The sequence below is a fragment of the Desmodus rotundus genome, chromosome 11 (assembly GCF_022682495.2).
Source record: "Desmodus rotundus isolate HL8 chromosome 11, HLdesRot8A.1, whole genome shotgun sequence".
Taxonomy (NCBI): domain Eukaryota; kingdom Metazoa; phylum Chordata; class Mammalia; order Chiroptera; family Phyllostomidae; genus Desmodus; species Desmodus rotundus.
The window spans coordinates 71,629,807-71,656,038 of record NC_071397.1 but is presented as its reverse complement, the minus strand read 5'-3'; the positions used below and the strand labels follow the sequence as shown (position 1 = coordinate 71,656,038).

The 26,232-nt window shown below is 37.9% G+C and overlaps 1 protein-coding gene and 3 pseudogenes across 5 annotated transcripts in view; all 4 read right to left on the bottom strand.

The window, feature by feature from the left end:
* PKIB (cAMP-dependent protein kinase inhibitor beta) overlaps nt 1-1,488 on the bottom strand; it is a 76,655-nt gene extending 75,167 nt beyond the window's left edge. For 2 of the 5 annotated variants that reach the window (XM_053914230.2, XM_045188729.3), the window contains exon 1: nt 1,141-1,487. The gene's annotated coding sequence lies outside the window, so the exon portion shown is untranslated. Of the gene's footprint in view, nt 1-1,039; nt 1,064-1,140 lie in introns of those variants that run through there. The other 3 variants (XM_045188732.3, XM_024551848.4, XM_045188730.3) reach the window with 3 other exon arrangements.
* A 12,261-nt stretch (nt 1,489-13,749) lies between these two features.
* Nucleotides 13,750-16,180, bottom strand: LOC112297236 (large ribosomal subunit protein uL30-like; annotated as a pseudogene).
* Nucleotides 16,181-23,324: 7,144 nt separating this feature from the next.
* On the bottom strand, nt 23,325-23,438 carry LOC112297443 (U2 spliceosomal RNA; annotated as a pseudogene).
* A 779-nt stretch (nt 23,439-24,217) lies between these two features.
* On the bottom strand, nt 24,218-24,914 carry LOC112296918 (RNA polymerase II subunit A C-terminal domain phosphatase SSU72 pseudogene; annotated as a pseudogene).
* Between the last annotated feature and the right edge of the window lie 1,318 nt (nt 24,915-26,232).

The following is a 26,232-nucleotide window of genomic DNA, read 5'->3' as shown; positions in this document are numbered from 1 at the left end:
AATCCAATACTTTTTCAATATCCAAATCATTAATATGAGTTTTAGTGTTGTTGTTGATTTAATTTTTCTTAGGTGAATGTTTAAGTGATAATCAGCCTCGAATCTCCACTTTCCAGTGCCGTACAAGAGTCTGACTAATAACACCACCTGCAGTTTTTTGGTTTCTTTCTTAATATTTTTTAAGTGTTTCCCGTGAGCCCCCACTCAAGCCAAGAGCTTTCCCAAAGGGAGCGAGTTGGGCTGTGCTGCGCAGGACAAGCTCCGCGAAGATGGGACTGGCCGGTGCATCTCAGCATCACTCAGCAAGCACTTGCCAACCCCAGCCTGGACAGCTGGTAACGAAGATTCATCTCCCGCACCTCACCCCCCACCCCCAACTCAGAAGGCACTGCCAGGAGCCTCCCCAGGGGGTTGCAGCAGCTGCACTGGTCAGGTCTCACGCCCGCCATCCTCTAAGCCCCGGAGACCACCACGTTACATTCGGGTGTCTCCCTGGCGACAGCCGGGGTCCTAGGCTCCGTTAAAATCCAATGCTGCCAGGGATCGCCGGGATCACCCGGTCTAATTATCCCCATATTTTATGCAAAAATAAAATAAAATAAAATAAAATAAAATAAAATAAAATAAAATAAAATAAAATAAAATAAAGTACTGGTGAGGTGAGGTGACCTGGTTAGAGCCACTCAGCTGGACGCTGGCAGAGCCGGTGAGAACTCAGGTCTCTGCTGACCTGGTGGTCGGGAGCGGCTGCCTGGGAACGCGCAACCCAAGCAAAACGACGTGGCACTGCCTGCGTGAGTGGGGAAGGGCTCTGCAACTTATGACAGGTCACCAATGTCCACCTTCTGGTCGGAGTGAGCAAAAAGCAGGTGGCCAGACCTCCCCGTTTACGTCCGTTGACCAGAACGCCCAGTTCATTCTAAAAGTACCCTAGTCTGCATGTGGATAATGTGATCGCTCTAGTGAAGGGGGGCATCCGCTTCGAACCGCTCCCCGAACCCCGTGCCGACTGGGCGTAATCTGGGGAAGTTGCACGTACCATATTTTCGCTGGCTCAGTCTCCCCCGACAGTCCAAGCCCCTTCCGTCCATTCTCGCACCCTCAACACCCAGTCCCGCCGCCCCTCCACCTGGTACGCACCAGCCGCGCGCAGAGCCTCCCCCCGTGCCTGGGCCAGGTGTCCTCCAGAGCTGGGGCTCGCCCAGCTTCTCTGCCGCCGGCCGGCCGCTGAGACGCGGGCTCTAGCTCACTGCCGCCTCTGCAGTCCGGAGGGTTGCAGCGGAGTCTGAACTGTTGGGCCGAGGTGCAGCCGAGCGGCGGCGGCGACTCCGGGGGCGGAGGAAGTGGCCGCTGGGACCCGCCCCCGAGCTCCCCTAGAGCGGTGTCCCGCTCTCCGTGCAGCCCGGGTCTTCGTGGAGCTCTCTCAGCAAGTGTCACGGTAACTCTTGCACGTTGGCGTCTGGGGCAGGACTCTTTCCTGCGTGCGCGTGAACAGCCAACTGATCATCCTTGCTCATCCCTGGGTGACTGTTCAGGTTCTGGTAAGAATTTGCTTGATGTGAGTTCGGGAATTCCGCTTCTCTCCCTGCCCCCAGACAGCAACTTCTCCTGCAGACCTACGTGTGCTTACCCCGCGGTTTTGTGCTCCGAGAGTCGTAAGGTTGCCCTTTGATCTAATGGTAGCTGTAGGAGAAGGTAGGAATTACATAGTTTTCTTATCTGCCCCCGGAATCTGGGTTTTCGCGTTTACTGACAAGTTGGGAATCAACGTGCAATGTTGACAACTTTTGGGCAAAGCAAGGCAGAAAACAATGCGTATCAAGTTTCACTTCCAGGTACTCACAAGAAAAATGAGGTCCTTACTATTAACCCCCATATTAAATGGATGAGATAGTACTGCAAAATTTAAGGTGCTCTTTGCGTGCTGAAAAGATGGTTTGTCTTCACTGAATTCCTGAGATCTCTGGTTTCCTGAAAGCCATTAGTAGTGTTCAAAGTCTTCTCAACAACCTACGCTCATTAACGCTGGGTTCTGGCTTCCTATTCAAGGCCTATGATACCTGCAGCTTCACTACTAACTACTTCCGAATTCTTTTCTAGGCAATGGCTATGTGAGATGTAAAAATATAATTAAGTAAATATTTTGTATAAAATACTAATGGTGCTACAATCAGGTTCTTTAAATTATATAATATCCCCATGCCCACAATGTAGTAATAATTAGCTCTATTCTCACATAATAAACTGAGGCCTATCAAGGTTACATAATCTGAATAAGGTTGAAGTACCTGGGAAGACCCCAAATCAGTTTTTTGACTTAGGTCTTTCTGATTTTAAGGTTGATTGACATTTTTTAACTTACAGTGTTGATAAAGCTTGTGGTTTTTCTAAATGCCCACCAGTGCATTTTATTTTCTAAAAACATAGTTCTTGTGGTCATAGAGAGATTAATTAAAGAAATTGAGAGTTATTTAGATTTTTAGTGTGACTTGAAAACGTATTGGGCATTATTTCTAAGGCACATTATTGCTTTATTATATAATAATATATAATATTACCTAAGGCCAATTATTCTAAGGTCTACTTATTTTAGAGATCCTATAGAAGAGAGTGATGCCCAAATGTTTGGATCTATGAGTTACACTACCATGGCTGGATTTTTATGATTCTGCAACTTTGTTTTTATGCTCACGAAATTTGTTTTGTAAAACCTATATTTTGGGGTAAATTTGATAAAATCATTAGCCCTCAGTAATACTCCTTTTAAGTTACATATTTGAAATCTTCAGAACCATTAGAATATATGCTCCATGAAGGCTTTATATTCAGTACCTAGAGTAGTACCTGTACAATTAGATACTAATAAGAAATTTTTAAATGAATAACTATAAGCTCATTTCCTTCAATTAAGACAAAATAACAACTTAAAACAGTATTTATATAATGCTTTTGTTTATTCATAGATGCTGGAAGATTTTTTTAAAGATTTTATTTATTTAGAGGAAGGGGAAGGGAGGGAGAGGGAGAGGAAGAGAAACATCAATGTGAGAGAGAAACACTGATTTCATACCACCCAGACTAGAGACTGAGACCCCCACTGAACCCGCAACCCAGGTATGTGCCTCTACCAGGAATCAAACTGGCAACTCGACCCTTCACTTTCCAGGAGGAGGCCCAAGCAACTGAGTCATATCAGTCAGGGCGGATTGAAGATTTTTTATTGGCTGTCGTTTCTACTAAGAAAGTAAGGGATGTGATGCAATCGTGTAAGCAACCTAAAGGTGTGCAGTAGCTGCTGTTGGGAATGGTAAAGAGAACCTGAACATAAGTCCAAAGAAGTACCTCTGAGTCCATTGGTGGCAGCAGTAGTTCCATACACTCGTGTGAATTTGTGTAAAATATATGACTCTGAGTGCAGAAAGTTCAACTAATCAACCTTTGGAGTTTTGTCAAGTGATCTGATGGAAATGCAAGGAGAAAGCTTTGCTGCCATTTTTAAGAGAGCAGCTGAAGGACAGGGCGATGAAGTTAAGGTTACATAGGAAAATAGTGAAGTCAAAAGGGAGAGAAAAGGAGGTTAAAGAACTACAAATCTCGATCATATGAGAGAGAGAAAAATTAGGTGTTGTAGTCAAGGTGGAATAACTTTATTGAAGCTTTAATAGTAGAATGATGGTATGGTTTATGGAGGAACTGTGGGTAGGTGGGGTTGGCTAACAAAATGAAGATCAAGAAATTGGATACTAAGGCAATGAAAAGGCTATTCATATGGACATTGAAGTTACTAACAGTGAGGCCATGAGATAGAGAAAGATACCAAAGACGTCATGAATGTGGTAGAGTGATCTGGAACTGAATGGATAGCTGTGTAGAGTTGGGGCAGAAGGTACATATCCACGGAGCAGAGCCTAAATGGATCAAGGACCTGTATATAAGACACGGTACACAGTTCAGAGGCAATACCGGAGAGCTATAGGATTACAGACTCCCATGGTTCTAGAGGGAGATAATCAGTGTTCTACACTGAGAAGACCAACTACTCCCAAGAGAAAGCTGATTTTCACCTGATGTAAGGAGCAGAGTGGATTATAAAGGTGGGATATTTCAATATTGAATAAGTATTCTTCAAGGTCAGAGTGGATACATTTTGGAGGCAAGCGACCTAATGGGTGTGCAACCCGTGGGGTAGCATAAGGCACTACTTTTAAGAACACCCCATGCTTGGCTTAGTACACTGCTGTCCCTGCCTTGAAATTTTAATAATTTTCAACAAGTGATGCCACCTTTTCAACTTGCATTTGGCCCCACAAATTACATAACCAGTTCTGTTTGGAGGATGTGGAAAAATGGGAAGAATGGGAAAGAGTAAATGCAGGAGATTGTATTTTGAGGTGAAACCAAGAATGGTGGGAGAAGGTGTGTGGCTGCAAGGTTTCAAATGACATCACCTTTGCTCTCTTTAGGGCCAGACTAGTTGAGTCCTGGGCAAGAAAGGCAGGAGGTGGTCACCATCAGCCTACTCCATGTCTCTGTATGCAAGTATATTATTTTTCCTAGTGTTGTCATAACAAATGACCACAAACTTGGTGACTTGGACCAGTAGAATTTTACTTTCTCACCGTTCTGAAAGCCAAAAATTCAAAATCAAGGTGTTGAGCAGGCAGTGCTTCCTCTGAGGGCTCCAGGAGAGAATCCTATTTTGCCTCTTTAGCGTTTGGTGCCTCCAGGTAATCATTGGTGCTCCCTGGCTTATAGTTGCATAACTCCAGTCTCTGCCTTCACCTTCACATTTGCTCTGTGTTTCTGCTCTACTGTCTGTATTCTCCTCTTCTTGTAAGGACACTTACTGGGTTTCAGGTTCACTCAATTAATTCAGTAGGATCTCATCTGGAGCTCCTGATCTCAATTACATCTTCAAGGGCACTTTTTCTGAATAAGGTCACATTCACAGGTACCAAGGTTAGGACATGGACAGGTCTTTTTGGAGATCAGCATTCAGTCTACTACAATGAGGTCAGTTGAGGCCACAGGAATAACCAGACTGGTTGATACTAGAAACTGATAGTTTTTTAAGTGTATTTGGCAAACCAAGGTATCTATAATAAATATGAAACTTCCTGATGTTTCTAAAGCTTTCCAACTATGAAGTTTAAACCTGAATTCAGAAGATTAAAGGTCCCAGAGAGACTTTAACATCCCTGGGAATGGCTCTGTCCTTGAGGACAAAAGGTCCTGGGGACAGGAGTCATGTGTCTGAGACAGGGGTCACATGTCAAGTCTGTTTGCAGACAACTGAGGAAAAGGTATCTTCGACTTCTCCTCTTCAGCCACCCTCTATTCTACAGGGCATATGTGGTGCTCTGGCACTGAAGGAGAGGCCACAGGATGACCGTATTTCATCTCTCCCTAAAATATGAGATTTAGATGGGCTGGAGGAGTGACTTTATGAATCCGTGGTGGAGGCTGAGCTAGCTTCCCAGTCCATGCTTAGAGAAGTGAGAAATGTTGGAAATGATTCGAACTATGCTGCCCTCATTCTTCCCCTCCAGCTAACAGGCACTCTGAGAAACAGATCAGCAGGTGCCAGAGTCAAATTAACTCCTTAAAAATCCTTACACTCTTTGGTCTAATCCCCTTCTGTTCACAATAGAATAGGAGCCATAATTCCATCAAAGTTTCCATCCAGTATTTTCTGAGTAATGCCAGTAAGAGGATCCCACTGTGGCAATAAGAGGATCCCCACTTATGCCGTGTCCCCACTGGGACAGCAGCATAAGTGGGCTGAGGTTTCTAGAGGTTGAAGGAGTGTTTATCTTTGAGTGGCTTTAAAGGAAGTTGCTCTGATACCAAGCTTGGTGATAAAGTAGCCTATGGCAAAAGGGTTTGGAGCCTGAGCTACACGCTGGTGATTCTGCTCCTGTTGTGTGGCAGAAATGATGCCACAGACCCACACCCACCAAAGGGGAGGCTGGGCAATGAAATGGCTGGAGCATGACTGGCTTTCGTCAAATCAGAGGCTGTGGAGCGGGAGGCAGAGGGAAGGGGAAATGACTGCTTTCTTAGTATTTAAAGTAGACATTCCTTAACAAAGTATTCTAAATTAGCACTGCATTCATATGCTTCTCCTGCTCCTGGTCAGTAGAGTGTCATTTTGCAGAGTAGCATGGTATATAAAAAGAACACTGAAAACAGGAAATATTGAGCTTTAATCCCAAGTGGCAATGCCACTAATGGTGAATAACCTCCGTGGTTAGTTTTCTCTGAAGGAGAAGCATAAGACGAAAGGATTATCCTGCTCTAAAATTCTTTTAAACTCTGAATTGGCTTTCTCATTCAGTGCAAACTTCTCAACCCAACATTTAGAACACTTTACCCACCCATTTCCATCTCCCTTCAATTTGTGTCATTTCCCAACACAAACCTTACTTTCTGGATAAGCTAATCGACTTTCCACCCTGCGTGACTTCCTCATTCCAACATTCATCATTGTTGCGGAGGACAGGCTTAGTTTTACTACCTTCCACTCTTAAGCTATGCCACTTATTTTCTTCAAATTTCTGTTCACGAATAATCTATTTATGGAAGTCTATTGATGAATTTTTCCCATCTCTGATCAATTCATTCAAACACATGCCAAATCGCTAGCCAAATTTTATAGCCTCCTTTCACGTGTTTGGGGAGCATAGCAATTTTAAATTAAAAGAAAGATATTATTCTCTTAAGTTTTTGGCATGTCTTTAAAACTTTTTCATGTGTTTTAAGTCTAATTATACTCTAAGTTTCTTAGCACAAAGTTCTTATATTCTATAACAGTATCATAACTTCTTCCAGTAAATGAGACAAGTCTGAATGTTTTAAGACCAATAAAAAAAATTTACTGACTGTCTTGCCAGCCATTCATTGGTAGAGCATTGACAAAGTGCTTGGTCAGGAATAGGCATTTAATAAATGTGTTTGCATAAATATATAAGTAAATTAATCTACATCTTTCTACTCAACTATAATTACATTAAGTACACATTGAAAATATCGACCATTTTCCCTCCTCTGTTCAATATGATCACTTTAACACCTGGCAAAAACATCAAAAGAAATTAAAGAAATCTAAAACTTAAATATATCTGTGATTTATCAGTATGTAATAATATATTTGCCCAAGTAAGCTTTATCTTCAAAAACATAGATAAGAAACAGGTTAAAACATTTCGATATTTTTGTATGAATTACTTCTGTGTACAGATTTATAAAATGAGAGATGAGACTTTACAGATTAGATGGCCATCATAATTAAAAAATTAACTCATAACTTCTAACACAGGGGATCTTGGTGTCTAGAATTTTCTCCAACTGTATTACAAAATACACATTTTTATCAGATCTCTGGCAACTTTTTCATGACATTTATCATACTATGCATGGTGTATATTATTTATTATGTTCCTGAATTACTCAGAACTGTAGATAATATAAACGAGTGCTAAGTTGTCTTATAAAATAAATTGAGTTTTTTTCAATTTGGGGCAAACTCTAATTTAACGTAACTCAAATATTACTGTTGGAATTTAGGGTGGGTGGAGTTTTCTAAAAAGGGAAGCTCCTAAGGTATTCCTGGGGCATTGGCTTCTTAAAAATTTCCTTGGGAACTGAGAATTTAAACTTAACACCAATTGGGACACTTAAAAAAAAATTTTCCTTATACTGCATAGGAGTTAGGAAAGCTATAAAAATTAACATTGGCCCATAAGTCTCAGGCAAATAACAAAAAAATTCCTTAAATTAAAGTATCCAAACAGTTCAAATATAATCTTTGGCATTTACATTTCTCTGAATTAGATGATTCTCTTTATTAGTTGCAGACCCAGACAAAATTTTAAAGTAAAGCCTTTCTGCATCTTTTTGCCTTCTTCCCAACAATTGGAGGTTCTCCTGTGAGCTGTGAGGAGATATATAAACACACTGACACTCTTAGTAGCTTTTGGTGAGACACTCTTTGGGGTCAGCAGTGAAGAGTGGAGCAGACTAATAAACATGGCAGATGAGAACTTTAGGGAGCTAATGTCTGAGAACAAATAATTTCCAGAGGTGACAATTTAAGCACCACTTTGATACCTAGAAGAGGACATCTTTCTTTGCAAATCAGACCTTACCATTACCAATTAATTCGCATGTATAAGATAAATCTTCCCCACCTCGTATCGATAAAGTAAGGAAGGGAGAGATTTGGAAAGAAGGAAGAGGGAGTAACTGCAGATTTACTAGACAAGGCCCTTTCCTGACTGATGCCAAACTCTGTAGTGAAGATTCCTTTTCTTAAGTAACAAGGAGGACTTGGATACAGTATTCTACTTTTCCCAATACTTTAAAAAAGTTACTGTACTTTGTCCTATGTACAAACTATGTCTTTTACTCTCTGTTAAGATTTTCTCTTTACCAGTGACTTATGTGATTTTATTGTGTTCTTTGGGGTAGTTTTCTTTGTATTTCATTCATGTGAGGTCCACTGCATTTCTTGGGTTGGAAACATTTCAGTCATTTCTTCAAATAATTCTCTGCCTATCCCCCCGCCTTGAGGATTCCAGTGAACATGTATGCTTAAGAAGCTGAAAGATGTCCCACAGATTACTGATGCTTTGTTCATTTGCTTTTGGCCTTTTTTCCTCTGTGTTTTATTTTGAATAGTTCTATTGCTATGTTGTCAAGCTCACTGGTTTTACTTTGTAAGGGTTTAATCTACTATTAATTCTATACAGTGTCCATTTCATCTCAGACACTGTATTTTTCATCTCTAGAAGTTGATCTGGGTCTTTTATGTATCTTTCATATCTCTACTTAATGTGCTCAACCTTTCCTCTCCTTTCACGAGCATATGGGATATAGCTACAATAACTTTTATAATGTCATCACCTACTAGTTTGATTGTGTCAATTTGGGATTGTTTCTATTGGTTGCTTTTTCTTTTCACTATAGGCCATATTTCCCTGCTTCTTTATATGCCTTGTAATTTTTGATTGGGTGCCAGACATTATGATTTTGCCTTGTTGGGTGGGTAATGGGCATTTTTGTGCTCATATTAGTATTGAACTTTGTTCTTAGTCATAGTTAAGTTACTTGGAAAGAGTATATCCTTTTGAGGCTGTCCATTTTGTTTTATGAGGTAAAATTAGAGAGAAGTTATTAGTCTAGGGCTCATTTTACTCCACTCCTGACTAATAACTTTGTGGCTACTCTATCTAATGTATATTTGCTTATGCCGAAAAGCCCATGTACAGGAACATGAACAACTCTCAGCTCTGTGTGAACTTTGGTGATTGGCCTTTGTGTGGTTCTTATTTCCTTACATCAATAAACTGATCTGTACCCAACTAGAGAGCTGAGGGAATCTTCTGGAGAATACTGGAGCTTTGTGAAATTCTTTCTGTGCAGGGACTCTGCCTGCAATCTTTAGGTGTTCTGCCTCCCCAGATGACCAGTTTTGTCTCTTCAATTCGGGGAGTTGACCAGACCTAGCCTGGGTTCCCCTGCCCTGCACTGTTACTGGAAACTCTCTTCAGACACTGAGCGGAGATAATCATAGAGCTTCCCTTATCTGTTGCCCCTTTCCCAAGGGTCACTAGCCTCTGCCGCTTGATGTTCAATATCTGGAAAATGCCGTTCCATATATTTAGTCTGTTCTTACTGTTGTTTCAGGTAGATGGGTAAATCTGGTCCCTATTACCGTATCTTGACTAGAAGCGGAAGTCCATTTAGTGATTTGTTTTTGCTTTTTAGTTTTTGTTTTGTTTCATTTTTATATAAATCCTTTCCCACAAAACACTTAGTAATAGTTCACTGCACACAATGGACTTTTTATAAAGTCCATGTATTTTGTATTAAATGAAGTAAATCTTAAAGAAAAAGAGGAAGTTTTGTTTGCTTACAGTTTTCTCAGAGGAAAATGTTATCTAGAGAACTTAGTGGAGGACACAATTCTGAGATAACCAGTTCTATTTTCAGCTCCGATCCGGACAACTTCTGTTGCCTTAGCTTTTTATGTCTGTTTTCATATAAAATGGCAGTGGATGTTGACATTCTCTAAAATTAAAAGGTTTTTTAAATTAGATTCGAACACGTCTTAACTAGGATTAAATTGAAATCTATATTGCTTTTGAAGTACTTTGACAATTGTGACCATTACCTAAGTATAAATTATCCATTATCAACAAGGGATCTATCACCAAGTCATGCTCTGGAAATCATTTGATAAAGTCACCATTAATAGCAACACTGAAGCTCCATCTCAAAAATGGGGACAAATACAAATTATTTCTCAGTTCAATGGTGATAATCTCACCTTTTACATTAACTAAATGTCAATGGACAAATAGCACCTTTTTCCTACAAGACATTTCTATGATAGTTATATGTAAACAGCTTGTGCAAATTTCTGTTGTGTTTTAAAAGAAAAAGTGTATAAACTTGTTGCATCCAACTATTTACCCAACCTGTCTTCTGGTTCACATCAAGCCCTCTGTGGAATCCAAACTGAAGAATTAAACAGCCCAGACACATGAAAGAATTCTGTCTTTAACCAAAAACCCAAGTGGATAGATCTGTAGACATGGTTGGCTTGATGTGTTGAAGATTTAGTTTCATTCCAGTAAAAGAAGTCCCTCTCAGTAAAGGGACAACTTATGGTTTAAAATATTAGCTTGGTACCACACACCATTACCATCAATACTTTTAGTCTGTGAGTGTTGCTGAGAGAAAGTGACTCCTGTTTTCTACTACTTCCTGTTGCATTTAAAGGGAAGTAATATGCAATAAAAAATTATAGAAATCATTATGTATCCTCATGATGTAACTGATACCCTGCCAACTTCCAAAAGGAATTTTTTATTACAAAAGATCACTATATAGAATAAGACTGTTAAACTATATTTGTAAAAAATGTATAAAAAGAATAAAATAAATATATTTACATGACCTGTGTTTATGGATATTAAACATTAAATATGTTTCATCACTTCCTGGAAATTAAGGCAAAAAGGGAAACTATACAGCAAGTTACCATTTACAATCCTATGTCTAGAATCTACTTGAGGATATTAATAACACATAGTTCATTTTTCTTTTCAAAACCTTCTATAGAGATGATCAGTCTTTTGAACTACACTTTTATGTGAAGGGCTCTATTTCTACAGTAAATAAAAGATGCTTAAATTTGGTTCATTGTCATGCTAACTGTTGGATAAAGTCTAATATAAAAGAAAAAAATCCAGATTCCACTGGCTAAATCCTGAGTAAATGACACTAGTAAGAACAAAGATATGGGTTAATTTTTAAAAATTAAGAAATAAAAGAGACCTTTCATTGATGTTTGATTAAGTTATAACTACATGGTTGAAACCTTCCGTTTAGGTATCTATGGAACGACTATATTATGGAACTAAAGTGCTTTTGCTCAGTACTAATGTCTCCTCCCTCATCAGATGAAGACCCTTTGAGAACCAATAGTTTTCATGTACGTTGGCATTGACTTATTTTGTGTTGGTATTAAGATCGGAAACATTATACTGTTTTTGACTTGGATTTCAACTACCATCTTGACAATTGATTTTAAGTTCAAATCTATGGGGAGTTATTTTACAAAGGGTGGTGAAGGGATATTTTTCATTTCTAGTAAAGGAAGCAGTGGAAATCAATCTATCAATGAAAAAATTACAGTAACAAAAAGTAGTAGCCCTTCAGTTATTCAGAGGAAAAGTGTGTAAGCAACATGTGTGTTCATGCTGGGGAGGAGGGTGTGGTAGGTGTGTGTTGAGAAATAGGAGTTAGACAAAAGACAAACCTTCCTGACTATAGAGTCATTTACAAAGGAGAACTCAGAACGCGTGGAGTTTCCTATCTTAGAGATAAGTGTGAGAGGTGGATAAATCATAATCCGAGATTTCTTTTTTTGCGGTAAAGCTTGTGATAGGCCCATGATGGAAAAGGCGGTTCTAGAGGAACCACACAGCTGTGGAGTAGTTTACCATTGGCAGGTATTTTCCCTGCCTTTACCTACTTCAAGCTATTTCCTCCCTCGGTGCTTGTCAGTAAAAGTCACACATCCTCTGGTAGCAGAAAACAGCCCCGTGGAGAGAACACTGAGCACACATCCTCTGCCCGCCATCACCTTTATCTCCAGTCATCTCCCTGGCCTCGATCATACGCTCCCTTTCTTCTCCACCCACCTAAACCAAGAGAAATGTCTGGTTGTTCTGCTTTTACCTACCATAAAATCTGAAAAGCTCACTGTGGCGATTAAACTATCACATCTTTTGTGTCTATCGTCACCAGAGAACTAAAGAACTAAATGATCTACACTTCGTTTTTCAGAACACTAATAAAAGGCTATCATTTTATTGTTTGCCCATGTTTATAAACCTCTGCCAGAGGGAGAAAAAAGTAACTCTCCTCTAGTTTCCTGAGCACGACTAAGCAAATGCCTTTCTTTCATTACCTCACTTGTTACCAACTTGAAACAGCCTGTGAGGTATGCAGTGTTACTTCATTTAACAAAAGAGAAAACTGAGGCTCAGACAGGTCAAATAAGTTGCTCAACATCTCTCCACCTGTAAACACTGGAATCAGGTTTCAGAACTTAGCTGTGTCCAAGCACTCAGCCGGTGATCTCCACCTCCATCCACACTACGCAACTTCCCAGTAACAAACCCCACAAAGTTTCACTCTGAATCACGTTCTGTGTAAAATAGAATTCATGAAGCTCTTCTCCCTAAACAAGATTTCACTTTAATCAGGTACTGCTGCTCCTTAACAACAATTTAGCATGTTTGTGTATTTCACTGTTTCGCTCTAAATATATATGCCTAAATAGCCCCCCTTTTGTTGATCCTGCTTTTTACTCATTTCTTGATTTCCACTTACGTCAAAGCATACATGATAAAAACAAAGGATAAAATACTTTAGAATAGCCAAAGCCTGAAAATTATAATTTTATTCAGAGAATATCATATAGTGAATATTTGAAGATAATTTACCTGGACTTGAGAAGAACTGGTTTTTTATTAGTAACTACATTAACTCTTTGTTGATAAAAGCATGATCAATTTTACTGTTTTCTTCCATCACTGCCCCATTATTCTGTACAATTTTTGTTTTTCCCTGTCATTAAATATCAATAACTTATTCATATCCTCTGTATAGAATATGAACTGGCCTAGAATGACAGATAGCCTTCTCTTGCACAGCTGCATATTCTCTCCCAGTCCTTTCTATGTAAGGTAATGTCAAAAGAGAGACACACTTAGCTTTTATTGGATAATGTGCTTTTGTTTTGTTTTGTTTTTGATTTTGTGCTCTGGTATTTCAAGTTCTTCTCAAAACAAGGCCTTAGTAACCCCCAGGTTCAAGTATGCCTCTGGCCTTTGTCCACTGCCATCTTGTCTTCATGCTTGGGTTTGGATATCTGTTCATCAACATTAAACCCCTGGAGAGAAGATGTGACCAAGCAGGACCCGTCTTCCATGTCGTGAGTGCTTGGCTGATTTCAGAGATGACAGCAGTGGCCAACATAGAAAACCCACCGGACTTTTCCTTTGGAACTGGGGAATGAGAAGTGTTGGCCAGGAATATAACCATCATTTCCATGACCCTTTCTCTCAAGTTTCTAAAGATATAGCAGCAAATAATCTTCTTTGAAAATACTGGATAATTCAAAACAAAAGCAAAAGCAAAAACAAAAACACATGCTTCCAATGCATTGTCCTTTCAGATGTTTTGGGTTAAGTTCAGCTGCTGGATGAGCTGGTTGATAAGTTCACCTCCACAGCCATGTGAGCCCACCTCCTTGAGGAAACCTACTCAATTTGGGGGACCACTAAGAGATGGAAAGGGCACAGGAACCCTGAAGTCTCCTGGAAATTCTTTCCTGGGAAGGCAATTTTATGAAAGAGGTCTTCCAAGCAAATGACACCAAACTTTCCCAATGCTCCTGAATCACTGTATTGCCTGTCAAAGAGATCTTATTCTTGACCTTGGCTTGTCCATGTTTTGAGATGAGTTCCCTCACAGACTTCAGATTTAGAAATACCCAGGTCACATAGATTTCACTATAGACAGCATTTTTATGGTTGGGGGGGTCACTCTGACAAAGACACCACTGAAAATCTTCAGGTGAAGCCTTGCAGTGGTCCTCTGTACCATTACACTTACTCCACTAATTCTCTGGATGCTACAACAAAGGCCAAGGAACATTCATCTGGCACTTCCAAACCACGAGGTTTCACTTTTAGTCATCTGAGGTGCAGCCCCTTACGTTGTTGCTGCCAGGCATCATGCAGGAGGAACCTTTCCAGTTGCTGAAACCTGAGATCTTTTCTTTTCATCTGCTCCTTCTTTTTCAAAAGTGCCTGCTTTGCCTGGGTGGCTTTGAAAGCCTGATAAGTCTTTCTCTCTTTTAGATTTTCTGGAATCAAAGGGGTCTTTCTTGTTTGCCTTTCCTCGCTGTCTTTCCAATGCTGTAGCTACTACTCAAGCACAGTCGTGCCACTTGGGGAAAAGAGGACCCTCTCTCTGTTGCCTTGACCATAGAGGTGTCTCTTCCAGCTCACACCTGGGAGAGCAAGCTCCCTATTCGTAGCAAGAACCACTGAGGGCTGGCGAACTCTGATTCCTGCTAAAAGTTGCATGAAACCTTCACATGGCTTCAGATTATTTTAGAGCCCTGTGATCTTCAAAATCAAGCTCTTTTCATTTAAGCTATAGTCTCATAATGCTGGTGGCTAGACTATAAACAATGAAATACTTCCCACAATGCCTGGATAATGTGATTTTAAGAAACTTTTTTTACATTACACAAATAATTCATGAATGCATTCTATTTTTTAAAGATTTAAAACATGCAGTTGAAATCAAGCCACCTTTGAAAGCCACCTTCAACTGAAAGCCCTGCCATCCCCACAGGTAATTGTCTCCATAACACATTTCACATGTTTATTCCGCACCCTTTGTTGATGCCTTTTACATAAATGTCATGTAGATCCAGAACTACTCTATTGTTTTTTTACACATCTCTGTGTTTCATATCGTAGATATTTTACAACTTTCATTTTTTATTGTAGTCTTAGTCTTAGAATTATGTTGCTATTACTAGACATGAGTCTGACTCATTCTTTTTAACTTGCATAGTATTTCATAGAATAAAAATATTAAGATTTATTTAATCATTCACCATACAGAAACATTTAAGTTCTTGCCAAGATTTTATTATTATATATGTTGCTGAAGTAAACATTTGAGTTTATGACTCCTTATAAACGTATGTTATTCCAGGGTAGATACTGATGTAGAGCTTCTGGCTTATGCATAGGTCTTACACGACGAGGTATTTCTGTCTAGAAAGTTATAGGGTCATAAAGGCTCAGGCACTGAAGTAAGAACCTCCTCAATCCTGGAGTCAAGAGCTTTAAAAATCCTATCAATGTAGCAGCACTTGTATTTTTCCCGTGGAAAACACACTGTAGTGGAAATCAAAGGAAATGGATACTAACCCCCTTCTGCTGCTAATTAGAAGTGAAGCAGCCTTTCCAAATTCCCATTTCCTCATTCTATGGTATTAGGGGGCAGGACTAGATGATTTATTTCTCAGAAATGTTTCAGAAAAATGGCATATTTCTGTTCTTCTTTTATTGATTCATTCACAAGTATACACAAGGCATTACAATCCACAATGTTTCCCTAAGGACTAATAAGACATAAAACCAGGAAACAAAGCAATGTATAAACAGATAGGTATCATTTAAACAAATGTATCTAGGAAACAAAACGTGTGCTTTCTGAGAGAGAAAGAGAGAGAAGATAAACACTTAGATTTATTCAGTTTGCTTTGTCTGAATAAAGCAGCTGCTTGGTACAGCTTTATCTGCGAACAATAAAATCTGGACTGAAGTTGCTGCCTCCTCCCAGCACCCTACTCAGGTGGAGGCACAGGGAGATTTGTTTAAACAAGTGCTTACATGTTTCTGTGGCCCCCGTGGAGGAATTGCCAGGAATAGCTGTGGCCAACAGTGAGACTTGGAGTTCGGGGGGCTGTTTTTGGCGTTTTCAAGATTCTTAGCTCCGCCAATTCTGTCTCAAGGCCCATCTGATGGATTGCTTTCCTAAATATTGTCCTTTCATCTGCTTCTTCATCATCATCCATACTTAGCACACATCCACACTGAATAAAGAAGGGCTTGAGAAGGAGGAAGTGTAGGGAATGGACTTCCTCAATAAGAGACTTGTGAATATAATTCTTTTTAAAGACCAAAAAAATTTTTTTACCAAGGTTTTTAAGATTTTAAGGTTTATCAAGCTTTTTTTAGTCCTGAGCCTATATATCTCTCTTCATTTATTATAGCTTTTTTTTTATTGGAGTTACAGTATCTTCAAAGGCAAAATGATTAAAGGAAGACACAAAAAGATGAATCAAAACATAGATGATGTAAAGTCATTCAAAACATTGAATTATCAGTCTTCCAGGAGAACAGCCAGAAATAAATTATATACAGTATAGTTATATTAAAATGAGGAACACATATGCCAGTATCAACACTGCATTCACAATTACAATACAAATAATGAAAAACCTGACCAGGAAAGAACCATAAGTTCCCGTTTGGCGATGCCATGCTTGATCCAATAGATCAGGGTAGTTTCAATTTCGACAGTGCCTATCCACGCAAAGTGGAAAACTGAAACACTCTCTGAGGGGCTGATTTCACAGCATGATATCACTAAATCCTTGACAATTATATAAATTTGGTAAAGTTTAATTTAGGTTGGGTGACAAAATTTGATCTCTACCAAAAACAGTCTACCTTTCATTGGAAGTATTTCAAAGTTCTCAAACCTCAAAACCAAATTAATTTCAGAATGTACTATCTTTAAACGAAGAAAAGGAAAACAAACAGGGAGAGGGAAACAGGCTACATATATGTTTTGCAAGGCCTCAGCAGGATTAATGTAATAAGAAAGTAATAACTCTATAAACATTTGAAATTACTATTCTGGAAAATTCAAGGAAAATGTTTTTGCCCAATTTCAATATTTTTTAACAAATTGCTTGGGAAAAGCAGGATAGGAGCATGGAAAGAGCACTGGACTGGAAGTTAAGAAACTAGGTTTTAGCTGTTGCTCTTTCATTAACTTGCACTACGTACTTACATAATTTAATTTTACTTCTATAGACTTAAATTTCTTCAGCGTTGAGAGAGGGCGAGCATTCAATCTATGGCTGCTATCAGTTTTAACCCAACAACTGAGTCAGCTATGACTTCCAGTTGTTCGTGTAGAAAAGTAGCAGATAAAGGTATCCCACACATATCAGTTCAACAAAAGCCAAGTGAAGTTGAAAGGTGTTCAATTATTCAGTAGACCATATGCTTCTCTTCACCTCACTCTATTGGATAAATACTCCTCCCTCGATCATTGTGCTTTATGAATAAGTTATATAATAAATTCAAAATTTCAGAACACGGTAAATTCACCAGACGCCTTATACTTAAGTTTCAACCTTCTGTTTTAAAATCTTTTCCTAGTAGATTGAAGCCAATTCTCTGACCATGAATAAATAATATGTAAAAATCATTTAACATTTCTTTGTTCTAACCATTGTGCTTCCAACCATTGTTAAAACTATATTTAAAGCTCCATAGTGTAAAAATTAGTAATATCTGAGATAGAAAACATTTTTACTTAATATTTTTGCATCTTTATTCTAAATACAAAATGTAGAAAAAATCCTCTAGATTGTTAATCGCTGTACCACAGGCTTTTAGCTTGCTGCTGTTATTTATTTTTTGAATTAATTTATGCAAAAATAAAACACCTGATTAGAATGTATTTATGATTGAGTTAATCTCAGATTTATTATAATTTTCAAATGATATTTCACTTTTGTACTGGCATATTTAACCTCTGATTTATAGATATACATATTAATTAATTTATATATTTGATGAGATAAGACAAATGATTCTTATTTGGGGAAATATATAGCAATAAGGTGGTCTAAAAGCTTTCACATGTAATCATTCTTACATTCCTCTTATTCCTAATACATTTTCTTTCTTATTGGAATGTAAAAGTTTTCATTAGATCTTCTTTTATACTTACAGTAAACCTGTACTTTAGCCATTTGCCCCACTCACAACCATTAATGGTGTGTAAGATTTTGCCATTTGACAAAGGAGGCAGAAGAATAAAATGGAGTAAAAATAGCCTCTTAACAAATGGTGTTGGGAGATCTGGACAGCTATGTGCAAAAAAATGAAACTTGCCTACCAACTTATACCATACACACAAAAAAACCCTCAAGGTGGATAAAAGACTTAAATATAAGTCATGACACCATAAAAGTCCTAGAGAAGAATACAGGAAGGAAAGTCTCAGCTATTCCATGCAGCAACATTTTTGCCAATATGTCCCCTAGATCATTCTTCTGCTCTATTCTCCCTGCTCTTGCGGGATCCTAAGGAACTGTTTACCACACGAGTCAAGAAAAATAGTTTAAATTTAAGTCTATGAAATAAATCAACTGATACAGAATGGATTATTGTTAATACTATGATTATTATGATTAATGGTGTCCATTAGAACTGGTATTTGTGCCCAGAAGAAAACTGAAAAGACACACTAGGATTATAACTGTAGAATGCATTTGTGTGTGAGTGTGTGTCTCTTTTAAGTAAAGAGGGGGAAGCAGTGTGGTGCTAAGATAGCACCCTAAAATAAAAGCAGCAAATATTTAATGGAATAACCTGGTAAGTGAAGAAAAATATTAGAGAGGTATTTCAGGAAATTATTTATGAATAATTGTATTCTTCAAGATGAATTATGAGTCTTACCTTTAATATGTGTCATATTGATTTATTATCCATGTTATTATTAGAATGAAAGTTCTCAATTCTGGGAATAATTCAATATTACTATTAAGAATGTGTAAGTTCTCCCACAGAAGTGTTTTGGCACACCGATCTCATCATTTGTTGTGTTCAGTAGAGTGTACTACTAATTTGTTCTAAGAAAAGTAATAAAATATATTTCTGAAATATATTTTCAAATAAAATGATTAAATCTGGTCACAAAAATCTTCACCAAAGCTTAGTTTGTTTGATTTCTACAGTGTATTATACAATGAAATCAAATAGCAACCCACATAATTAACCTATTTGAAAAAAATAGCAAAAATGAAAAAAAAACGTTCATGATAGAAGTGTTTTTCTATCTTGATTGCTAAGGCTATTTTGTATCTTATATCTCTTCATATTACTTAGTATTAAACAATACTCTGTAGATGATTACAAAGTCAGGAAAACAAAACACAACTTGTGTAGCCAAAGACAATGCAATGCAAGAATAATGTGTTTGTATTTGTAATCTTTCATATGATAACTATTTCTTCTGTGACCTCTATGTGTTAAGTACTGTTTTAAATCTTAAGATATATAAGATAACAAACAAAAATCCTTGACCTTGTAGAGCCCATATTCCAATCTCTACTTAAAGATGTTTATATATGTGTTAGTATGGTCATCACTTCCTTTATCACAGGCAGAACAAAGGAAGAGCAGTGGACTCTTCCTCTATTCTTCTACAAATAATATTCATAGACCAAAAAAAAAGCAGCTATCCTCCCATGAACACAGGCTAGAAAAGACTGCTGGTTAGATGTCTGTGTGTCTAGAGCCTCTGGTAGGTAACACCACCCCTAGCTTCCACCTCTTTGAAAGGCCAATAGTATATTAGTAAGAGTGAACCTTGATTCAGAATCTGCTTGTTTAATATCACATTATGGCATAAACCATCTTTTGGTTTTGGGAATTATTCCCAATCATTCTCATTTGAATGAAAGCCACAAGCCAGTAACTGGGTGGGTTGTTAAACACTAACCACATCTCCTTCCTCTCTTATACGTCTCTTATTCACTTCTCTTTTTCATGGCAACCAGGAGAAACTAGAGAGAAGCCCAGTGGCAATACTGATAATGTTGCTTTAAGAGTCCACTGCTCTTCCTCATATAGAGGCCAATAGCATGGCACCAGCTTTTTAGAAAAGAAAACTTTTTTGCAAGTGGACTCCTGGATCTGGGATTGGGGCAGGGTTTTAAATGGTAGTAACTAAGGGTTCATAAGAGTTATTCCTGAGTGGCTTTCACAAGTGTTATGCATAAGTGGTACAGACAGGGTTTAAACTGCGGTTCCAGGTCTCATTAGAAACAGGATAGGACCAGCTTGAGCTGGTTTTACAGCAACAATAAGTTCGGCTTGATGAAGAACATCACTGCATTCTGGGGAGACACATTAGGCTCAAGGAAGACCTGACTGATTACAGCACTTTAACTTTAATTATTAGGATGTTAGCTGTTATCATTCCAGTTCCATGGAGATGATAGAAAATAAACTGCAGAGTCCTCTCATCTATTCGAGAGGCACAAACATTTTTTGAATAGTACTCATGGATGAACCATAACCCACAGACTGAATGGTTCCTAGTGGTAAAAGATAATCTCTGCACTCAAAGAAAAACTTGTATACATATCTTCTACCGCTGTGAACAATGTATGGTTCATGGTTCATACACATATACATTCATATGTGTATGTATATCTATTTGTGTGTCTGCATGCTTACATACACACATCTATATGTTCGTATATATGGTATACATGTAAAAGAAGAGCATCAACATTTTAAAAATACAGAGTGATGTCATAGTCCACATTCAGACTGCTCGTGGCCTTGTAGACAGAAATCTAGAATAAAATTTAAATAATTGTTAGGCATGGAAAGATGGCAATCATGAAAACAGATCCTCATGGCTCAATTAATTAAAATTCATTCAATAACAGAGACATCTGGCATAATTAAAGATTTGCAGTGGTCCCTGACCACAAAGGAGATTACAATAAAATAAGAAAGAAAAACAGAAAAAATATGTTAAGTTCAAATGTACATGCATAAATCATGAAATTATAAGCACAGAGCACATTAAAAGAGGATTAATCTTGTGTAACAAAGAAAATGAATTTCTTTTAAACCTTTAATCTTGATCTTTGAAATTTTAAAGACCTGGTAATTGTTTTTCAACATTTAACGGCAAGTTAATTAAATGTAAAGTAGTCTGGCATCTTCCATTCTAAATCTATTTAAGTCCTTTGAAAAGCTCTCAGACCAAGTAATTTACAGGACTTCTTTTCTGCCCAGCTACTCATGCCTACCATTGCCTGGATTTGGTAATAACTAGCAATGATAAGTGAAGATGGAAAGGAAAATCTTACATTGTAAAGGAAATGTGATAATAAAAACAATTCTGAGATAACTCAGAGAGGAGAGGAGATTCTTCTATGTAGAAAAACTGTGATAGGGTTATCACGGTTCCAAATCACAGTGTGGTATAGTAATTAACATTTTATTTCCACAAAATGACTAGGGCTATTTGAGGATGAACTGATATCCTGGCTTTGCAATCACCATGTGTGATGCTAACTCATTTGCCAAATCCCCTGAAAATGTCTTGGTTGAACCCTGACTTTATTTCTGTCCATAGCTCCCCAGCCTCATTTCTCTTGAGTTGAAGTACAATTGATCTTCCTGGCTCTTATTGTTTCTATCCACATTTCACTCTAACGAAACAATATTTGTTAATTTCTCCTCAATCACATTTCCCTTTTAACACTATCGTAAATTCCTACCCGCTTAATTTTACCCCTTCATCCCAAATTGTACAATGAAATTATCTTTTCTCCCTTTATTATGCTCTTTTCTGTTTCCAGTTAATGCATTTTAAATAAATGTATGTCTTTTTCTCTAAAATGAGAAAAACCTTTTAATGTTTCTTCAGTGCTGGTTTCTGTATTTGTTTTCATTGATATTTGACAGCAAATGGGCGCTGTATTTGATGAACTCACAAATCTGAACATCTTGATAACCTTTGTTCTGCAAATCTTTTTAAAATACAATATAACTATAAACTCCTAGGACAACATATAAACAAAATAAGGCCAAATTCAAGACCCATAGTTAGGATCTTGTCACTTTATTGCTTTTTCTTTGATGTCTCACCAACTCTGCCTCTCTCATCCCAGGAAAAACTTATTACACCATGGATTTCTTAAAGTAACATGACACATAAGTGGCCTAATGTTTGATAAATAAATACATGAAGGAATTAATGTGAAAATTGTGGACCTAAAACTAATGGCCATTCAGGACATAGTATTTTGAAAGAACTATGCTTAAAATGTATCAATTTCCTTAATTATCTCTCCTCTGGTAGTTTTCAAATTGTTTAATTACAGGTAAAGCCAAATAAGTTAGAATTTTAAAATGCATAAGATAATACATTATAGCTTAACAAAATCAGTATGCGATGTTAAATATATCACTTTAAACAAATAAATTTGTCAGTAATGTTTCTTTACTTATACAGGGTGGGGCAAAAGTAGGTTTATGGTTGTAAGTACATGAAACAGAGTTTATTCTTGTATTATTATTTATTAGCTATTGTATTTTTTTCACATGAGCAACTCATAAACCTACTTTTGCCCTACCTTGTAATTACATATAAATTATACTCTTTCCATCATATTGCCCTTGTGACTTTTTATGATTATGAAAGTAACATCATTCATAGTAAAGACGTAGAAAATGCCAAAAAACATAAAGAAAAAAGTCATTCACAATTCTACAGCCTAGAACTACAAATATTGAGTTCATTTTATGCATGTGGTTTGATATGTGGGATCAAATTCATGTACAGCTTTTATGCTGGTCTATTTTTTTCCCATTTAACATCATATTGTGAGTATATTCTTTGCCATTAGACATTTTTTGAAAATATCTTTAATGGCCATATGCATGCCTTTTGTAAACAGTACCATATTATTTTTGCCTGTCTCTCTGCATATTAGGCATTTGGATAATGTGTAGATTTTTAAGATTATATCTACTGCTGTAAGAAACATTGCTATAATAAAATGACTATCAAGTGAATAACTCTGAACATTTAACCCCATTCTAAGTTGTTAAGTACATTATTTAATTTAATTTTCAGATTTTTCCATGAGATAAATATAATTATCCACATTTTACAGCAGAGAAAATATGTTCAGTGAGAAAAAAAAGTAACTTACCCTAAGTGAGAAAGAAGTAGAAGAGATATTTGCACTAAGACATGTTTTATGCTCCAGCTTCTCTCTGACTAGGAAGCCTATAGCTCTGATTGGACTTGTACAAGTAAGTCCAAGAAGGCAAATTATTGAGGCAAAAGGACCAACTTTAGAAAATGCTATGAGCACATTTGAGAATGCGTGTGCCTCCTAACTGGCATTAAGAGTAATTACGTTTTGAATCTTTAAGATATTAAACTAATAAGAATAGATACTACACTTGATCTTAGCCAAAAGGTTGAGAAGCGATGAATCTTTAAGATATTTAGAGATGAGTATTTAAACTCTTATTTATTATGCTTTTATTTGATTACTAGTGAAGTTGACTAAAAACTGGTTAACTAGTTTCTAGTGTTTTGCAGCCATTTTGATCTTCTGGTGGGGAATTGTGTGTTCATACGCTTTTGCCATTCTTCTGTTAGGGCCTTTGTGTTTTTCTATTGTGTGATTTCTATACACTAAGAACATCATGTTTTTCTTATTTGTGGTAGCATTCTAATGTAGACAATTTTGTTTCAATTTTTTACATGTAAAAATTTGACTTTTGTACATTTTAATAGACTTTATTTTTTAGAGCAGTTCTCAAGCAAAACGGATCAAAAGGTACAAAGATTTCCTATAAACCTTCTTTCCCCACACATGCATAATCTCTCCCATCATCAACATCCCGCACTAGAGTGGTACATTTGGTATAATTGATGAGCATGCAGTGACATTTCATTACCACCCAAAAAACATAGTTTATATTAGAATTCACTCTTGGTGTTGTCCATTCTAAGGGTTTGGACAAATCCTTAATGACATGTCTCCACCATTACAGTATCTTAAAATTTTACATTTTTTATTGGACAATTACAGTTCTCTGATAATAGATAAAGTTCATTGCTTTATTCAGGTGTTTATACACAGATATACTGGGGAAAATATACCATAAAAAGTTTTTTCTTTTTTGGTTAAAGACAGAAACCTTCATTATCAATGTTGCACTTGATCGTTGTGGATCTGCACTTCTGTCTACCTTCTAACCTTCTATGCACAGTGTATGGGTGTTGCTGCTGTCCATGGGAAGCAGCTCAAGAAGGCCACTTTGGGAGGCAGTGGCTGGCCACTCAGTAGAAGCAGACGGTGTGCAGGAAGGTCTGGCTGCTGTTCTCTAACCGCTGCAGATCATCAATAACATTCTCCGTGTCTTCCTGTCTGCTGTGTGCTGAATGCACTGGCAGGGCTAATGGATGAGGAACACCCCCAGGCATTCTACCTGGTTGTCTTGGATGTCCACATGGATCACGAAGACCAGTTGATAGGTCTCCTGCTCTCTGGAACTCAGGTCGTCCACCACCTGGTCCTACACTGTCATTTCGCAGGTGAGGATCAGGTTGAACAGGTCCTTCCAGTTCTGGAAACTTTCTGGCCAGACTTGATTCACTTATTTCTGTCTGACATGTGCAAAATGTCATTCTGCGTGTAGAATTCTTTGTCTTTCCTAAGGAGACCATTGTAATCTGATCATATGTGGGTTTGAAATCACAAACATTGGCCCTGGAAGCTTCATGTGGGTCCCTGTTCCCAAGGACCAGACACTGAGTTCCCCTTTGCTGAGGACGTTGTGCACCTCATGCATAGGTCTGGTTGCTCTAGCAGACACCACCACGCGCAGTGGGGATGATCGCATGGCGGTGGCTGCAGTCGGCACTCTCCTGCTCTGGGTCTCCTCTTCAGCCACAGCACTTCCACACCGAAACTTTACATTTTTGAGGGTCAATTCTAACCCAAGCCAGGTGGCTCAGTTGGTTGGAGCTTCATCCTGTACACCAAAAGGTTGTGGGCTCGATTCCCACACAAGACACATACCAAGGATGTGAGTTTGATCCCTGATCAGGGAGCATAAGGGAGGCAACTGATCGGTGTTTCTCTCATATCGATGTTTCTCTCTCTCCCCCTCCACCACTTCCTCCCTCTCTCTAAAATCAAAAATCATATCCTTGGGTGAGGATTCAAAAAAAAAGAGTCAATTTTATCTAACTTTTTATTTCTCTTTTGTACTTGTAAAGTTTTTAAAATTTAAATATTAGATAAATATTTCTTATAAATATTAGGTGAATTTTCTTTACAAATATTTTGTTTTATTTTATATGGTTTAGGTAATTATTTTTATATTTCTGACATACAAAAAGCATATGGAACAATACAACTACACAGAGCTCCAATACAGCTTAAAAATAAATACAAGCATAACTGAAGCCTACTATATTATAAACTCTCCCAATAACTTTCCCCATCTTTTGTGACAATTGCTTTGGTGGCAGAAGGAGCCCACAGTGTCCAGTTGTCAGTCTCAAATACCAGTTTAGTTAAACCATTACTGTATCCCCCAGTGGAAATATTTGTTCCTTGGGAAATGAAACCTGAAAAGCAGCAGAAATAAGAAGCTGCAGAAATAAGAAGCAAAAGGTGTTGATAAAAGGCCCCTCCTGCTTCTACACCTTGAATCCCAGCTGTGGGAGAAACTGCACCGTACGTTGGTCTCAGATTCAGGTGATATACCTAATCCTGAAGGACATTACTGCAGCCCCCAAAGGTGTTGCTGTCCAGCTGGCACCGCATCTGAGTTCTTAAAAGGACATTCCATTGTTCTATCAGGACAGCTGCTTCACGGTGATAGATAACATATTAAGATCAGTGAAGTCTATGAACATTAGCCCATTGGCACACTTCATTTGTTGTAAAATAATTCATCGGTCAGAAGCAATGCTCTGTGGAATGCTATGATGTTGAGTAGGCATTCCGTAAGTCCATGAATGATGGTTTTGCCAGAAGTATTGTAGATAAAGAAGGCAAATCCATATCCAGAGAAAAGTCTATTCCAGTGAAAATAAAGGACCAAGATGGAAAAGGTTGGATGTAATCATCCTGCCAGCAGGTGGCTGCCAAGACTACCAGGGGAATGGTGCCAGATTAGTGTCTCAGATTTTGTCTCTCGGCAGGTTGATCAACCTTGTGTTGCTGAGCACATTAAAAACCGTCATCCTAGCTTCTATGGCCAC